Consider the following 6,305-nt stretch of genomic DNA (forward strand, 5'->3'; position numbering starts at 1 on the left):
TGACTAAAACTCATGTTTCAAAAACTTCCCGAAATCCAAATTTGAACTGCCTTTAGTGGATTTATCGTATCAAAATGTCATCTTTCCCAGTTATTAGGAATCGTCAAAAGCAAATAAGTTAATTTTGAGATATCGTTGATTGAACAAACTTGAGTCTTTCTTGTTTCAAGTGTTCTACTATGGACCCATGCCTGAAACTCAAGTTTTCAAAACTTTTCGAAATCCAAATTTGAACTTTCTTTAGTGTATTTAACGTATCAAAATGTCGTCTTTCAAAATTATTAGGAATCGTCAAAAGCAAATAAGTCAATTTTCAGATATCGTTGATTGAACAAACTTGGATCTTTCTTGTTTCAAGTGTTCTACTATGGACCCATGGCTAAAACACATGTTTTCAAAACTTCCCAAAAATCGAATTTGAACTTTCTTTAGTGTATTTAGTGTATCAAAATATCGTCTTTCACATAGATTCAGAATCGTTAAAAACAAATGAGTCAATTTTGATATAACTTTGATTGAACAAAGTTGACTCTTTCTTGTTTCAATTGTTCTACTATGGACCCATGGCTAAAACTCAAGTTTTCAAAATTTCCCGAAATCCAAATTTGAACTTTCTTTAGTGTATTTAGTGTATCAAAATATCGTCTTTCACATACATTAGGAATCAATAAAAACAAATGAGTCAATTTTGAGATAACTTTGATTGAACAAAGTTGACTCTTTCTTGTTTCAATTGTTCTACTATGGACCCATGACTAAAACTCAAGTTTTCAAAACTTCCCGAAATCCAAATTTGAACTTTCGTTAGTATATTTAGCGTATCAAAATGTCGTCTTTCACAATTATTAGGAATCGTGAAAAGCAAATAAGTCAATTTTGAGATATCGTTGATTGAACAAACTTGAATCTTTCTTGTTTCAAGTGTTCTACTATGGACCCATGGCTAAAACACATGTTTTCAAAACTTCCCAAAAATCGAATTTGAACTTTCTTTAGTGTATTTAGTGTATCAAAATATCGTCTTCCACATAGATTCGGAATCGTCAAAAACAAATGAGTCAATTTTGAGATATCGTTGATTGAATAAAGTTCAGTCTTTCTTGTTTCAAGTGTTCTACTATGGACCCATGGCTAAAAGTCATGTTTTGGAAACTTCCCAAAAACCGAATTTGAACTTTCTTTAGTGTATTTAGTGTATCAAAATATCGTCTTTCACATAGATTCGGAATTGTTAAAAACAAATGAGTCAATTTTGAGATAACTTTGATTGAACAAAGTTGACTCTTCCTTGTTTCAATTGTTCTACTATGGACCCATGGCTAAAACTCAAGTTTTCAAAACTTCCCGAAATCCAAATTTGAACTTTCTTTAGTGTATTTAGCGTATCAAAATGTCGTCTTTCACAATTATTAGGAATCGTGAAAAGCAAATATGTCAATTTTGAGATATCGTTGATTGAACAAACTTGGATCTTTCTTGTTTCAAGTGTTCTACTATGGACCCATGGCTAAAACACATGTTTTCAAAACTTCCCAAAAATCGAATTTGAACTTTCTTTAGTGTATTTAGTGTATCAAAATAACGTCTTTCACATAGATTCGGAATCGTCAAAAAAAAATGAGACAATTTTGAGATATCGTTGATTGAATAAAGTTGAGTCTTTCTTGTTTCAAGTGTTCTACCATGGACCCATGGCTAAAAGTCATGTTTTCAAAACTTCCCAAAAACCAAATTTGAACTTTCTTTAGTGTATTTAGTGTATCAAAATATCGTCTTTCACATAGATTCGGAATCGTCAAAAACAAATGAGTCAATTTTGAGATATCGTTGATTGAACAAACTTGACTCTTTCTTGTTTCAAGTGTTCTGCTTTGGACCCTTGGCTAAAACACATGTTTTTAAAACTTCCCAAAAATCGAATTTGAACTTTCTTTAGTGTATTTAATGTATCAAAATATCGTCTTTCACATAGAATCGGTCAAAACTTCACGAAATCCAAATTTGAACTTTCTTTAGTGTATTTAGTTGTCACGACCCGAAATCTGGTATGTCATGACCGGCACTAATCCCTAGGCCCAGCGGCCCCAAAATGGACTAGTAAGCCTCTTCTCTAGCTCGATTTGAATAAAACAATATTACTGACAAGATATAGAACATGAATAAAATACCAATTCACCTTCTAACATAATATCTCAATATTTCATATACAGCAGCTGTACAAAATAAGAATATCTATCACACTGCTGTTAATAATACATACCCGATCCCGTATCTCGGGCCCTTGGCACAATTATGTGCCAACAAAATAAAGACAAAACATCAGACTCTACAACATGGGTATGTCTCCACAGAGCATCCTATAATACATCCGAAATCAAAAGAGGGTATGATATCATACCAGAAGATCTGCTGGACCAATAATCAAAAGGAGAATTCCCTGAAAATATTTTTAATAAAACGAGGTGAGTCTTGTGGATTCGCGAGTATAAGGTATGTCATGCCCACTAGGAGAGTATACAATAAAATGCTAGGATGATCATCATGAGTATAATAACGTAATAACAATATAAACAGTGGAATTATAAACCATAAGTTAAATAATTTGAGATTTCAAAGGAAAACATAGTGTAGGAAAAATAGGTGCTTAAAGACAACCCCCATAAGTTGTTCCCTAACCACCCAAGTCCCCTATACTTTTGTATGAGATGCATGCACTGATTCTGAGGACACACTAGTAGAAACTGGCCTAACGCCTATATACACATGCACACAAGTATATATATCGGCACATACATCATCATCACACAATATCATCATAAAGGCCCACGTGATAGCAGTGCTGAAACATACTATCCGTGTCTCTCATGGCCTTGGCATGCCAAGCCTCACAGTACCATGATCTTTTCCTGCTGTGAGTCACCAGGGAATCTACTAGATAGTCCTCTAATAATAATGCAAATAATACCCTAATTTATGCACAAGTCATAATCATTTATCATTTCATGTGGTGCCTAAAATACACCATATCATTCAATAATTCACATTCTCAAAACAAGAAATCAATTAGGGTATCTTTCAATTTATGTCTCTCCCAGTAGGATGAAAATATTTCATGCAAATTAGAAACATTTAAGAGTATTTTTCTATGATCCGCATATAAAAATCATGTACGAGTTATGCATATAAAAATTTATACAAGGTTATAATATTTATGAATAAAACAGTATATACGTGCATAATATAAGGTAATCATAACATATCCTGTCTACTCGCCTGGGAAATGATGACTCAAGTCCGAGTCTGGGGAGAAGATCAAACAAAATCCTGAGAATCTGAGCCTACAATAAATAGAATGGGGTGTCACATTTAGGTAACAAGAATAACGACGTAAAGAAATTACCGAAAATCCTAACCATTGCCTAACACCCTAAATCGATTATTTGGTACCTTGGCCCGCGCAATATTCAAATCTGGCGTCATGGAATTCGTCGAGCTAAGCCATCGACTACGTCATCATGTCTCGCTTTGCTTGCTACGCGTAAGTGTATAGTGGAACTACACACCCACTTATAGGCTGCAATATCATAATATATATATATATTTACCCATAAACTAGTTTTCTTTTAATATAGATAATATATTTTTTATCTAAATTCCTCCTTTATCAAAAATACATACATATATATATTTATAACTAAATTGATAAATTTTCTTGAAAACTTAATAATTAATTAATAATTTAATAAATGGTTTAAAAGGAATAAATTGCAATATTCTAGCCTCAGATAAAAGGAATCCATCAGAAATCAGGATTCGAAATAAACCCACGTCATCATCATAGGCTAGCCTAGAACGCACTCGGGGTCAGTCTTACTCGGCCTCGGGTCGTCTAATAGGGCTTCGTCCTTAGGACTCCGATCAACAAAATGACTCGCCAATCATATCGCCAATTCTAGGAGACCTAAAGAGAACCCAAATTAAACTGACATCGATATCCCGAGTAGGACCAACCTAACCAAGTCATCCTAGGTTCCCGGACAAGCGACAAGGGAGAACAAGCCGAGTGGGCCAGCCCAAGGGCTGCCACAATTGGGTCAGTCATGCCCAACACATTGGGCCATCCTAAAACCCAATCGGGCCCCGCCATCCTAGGCTAAAACCTAACCCGACATGCCCAACCCCAAAAGCCCTCATTTCCTTTTTCCTTATATTTTATTTATTTTTTTATTTTTATTTCCTTTTATTCTTTTTCCTTTCTTTTCTTTTCTTTCTTTTTCTTTTCTTTTTTCTTTTCTTTCCAACACACTGCCACCGCCGGCGACCGCCGCCGGCCAGCCAAAAATGGCCGACCAATATACCGATACGAAGCCCTCGCCACGAATAACAACATATATTAAAATGAAACCCATCGGACGGTCAGATCTTACTAGATCTGAGATTTAATTTTCGGCCGAAAATAGGGGCGAATCTGGCCATCGCCGTTCGCCGGTCGCCGGCCATTTTTTCGACGATCAGAAACTACCCCGAGGTGCGCAACACTAAGGAGAGCAACATACCCAAAAATGAGAAAGATCGGACGGCTAGATCTTCGTAGATCTAGAGTCGAAGTTTCAGCCAAAAAGAGAAAAAAATACTGCCAACGTCGCCGGCCACCGTGGCCGGCGATTTCCAGCGATCCAAGACCGCCACCCAACCCTCTTAAGCAAACCGACCATCATATCCAAGAATCACAAAAATCCAACGGTTGGATCTTCGTAGATCTAACCTCAAACATTCGGCCAACAAGCCCCATCGCGCCTCAAGCCTCATTTCACGAAAACAACAAGCAAAACAGAGAGGATGAAGCCAAAACACTTACCTCCTTGTAGATCGGGGGCACTTTAACGGTGAAAGCGAAGTCGGATCAACGATCGAACGGCCGGATCGCTTGGAATCGAAGAAAATCCGAGAGGAAATCAAGAGAAAATAAAAGAGAGAGAGAGAGAGATTTTCTGATTTGGGGGGGGGGGGGGGCTGCCGAGCGCCTCCCCCTTTTCTTTTTATATTTTTGTTTTTTTTTTAATTATTATATATATAATTTAATTAATTTAATTAATTAAGTTTTTTTTTTTTTTTTTGGATCTTTACATTAGTGTATCAAAATATCGTCTTTCACATACATTCGGAATCAATAAAAACAAATGAGTCAATTTTGAGATAACTTTGATTGAACAAAGTTGACTCTTTCTTGTTTCAATTGTTCAACTATGGTCCCATGACTAAAACTCAAGTTTTCAAAACTTCCTGAAATCCAAATTTGAACTTTCTTTAGTGTATTTAGCGTATCAAAATGTCGTCTTTCACAATTATTAGGAATCGTGAAAAGCAAATAAGTCAATTTTGAGATATCGTTGATTGAACAAACTTGAATCTTTCTTGTTTCAAGTGTTCTACTATGGACCCTTGGCTAAAACACATGTTTTCAAAACTTCCCAAAAATCGAATTTCAACTTTCTTTATTGTATTTAGTGCATCAAAATATCGTCTTTCACATACATTCGGAATCGTCAAACACAAATGAGACAATTTTGAGATATCGTTGATTGAATAAAGTTGAGTCTTTCTTGTTTCAAGTGTTCTACTATGGACCCATGGCTAAAAGTCATGTTTTCAAAACTTCCCAAAAACCAAATTTGAACTTTCTTTAGTGTATTTAGGGTATCAAAATATCGTCTTTCACATAGGTTCGGAATCGTTAAAATCAAATGAGTCAATTTTGAGATAACTTTGATTGAACAAAGTTGACTCTTTCTTGTTTCAATTGTTCTACTATGGACCCATGACTAAAACTCAAGTTTTCAAAACTTCCCGAAATCCAAATTTGAACTTTCGTTAGTATATTTAGCGTATCAAAATGTCGACTTTCACAATTATTAGGAATCGTGAAAAGCAAATAAGTCAATTTTGAGATATCGTTGATTGAACAAACTTGAATCTTTCTTGTTTCAAGTGTTCTACTATGGACCCATGGCTAAAACACATGTTTTCAAAACTTCCCAAAAATCGAATTTGAACTTTCTTTAGTGTATTTAGTGTATCAAAATATCGTTTTTCACATAGATTCGGAATCGTTAAAAACAAATTAGTCAATTTTGAGATAACTTTGATTGAACAAAGTTGACTCTTTCTTGTTTCAATTGTTCTACTATGGACCCATGGCTAAAACTCAAGTTTTCAAAACATCTCGAAATCCAAATTTGAACTTTCTTTAGTGTATTAAGTGTATCAAAATATCGTCTTTCACATACATTCGGAATCAATAAAAA

General features: G+C 35.0%; 1 long non-coding RNA gene across 1 annotated transcript; it reads right to left on the reverse strand.

Moving 5' to 3' along the window:
- Window positions 1–2,687: 2,687 nt before the first annotated feature.
- On the reverse strand, window positions 2,688–5,054 carry LOC127792768 (uncharacterized). Its single transcript, XR_008021216.1, has 2 exons — window positions 3,448–5,054; window positions 2,688–3,338 (listed from the first exon to the last, which is right to left on the reverse strand). It is a non-coding gene; the product is annotated as an uncharacterized LOC127792768 (long non-coding RNA).
- Between the last annotated feature and the right edge of the window lie 1,251 nt (window positions 5,055–6,305).

The sequence above is a fragment of the Diospyros lotus genome, unplaced genomic scaffold, assembly GCF_014633365.1.
Source record: "Diospyros lotus cultivar Yz01 unplaced genomic scaffold, ASM1463336v1 superscaf1, whole genome shotgun sequence".
Classification (NCBI taxonomy): domain Eukaryota; kingdom Viridiplantae; phylum Streptophyta; class Magnoliopsida; order Ericales; family Ebenaceae; genus Diospyros; species Diospyros lotus.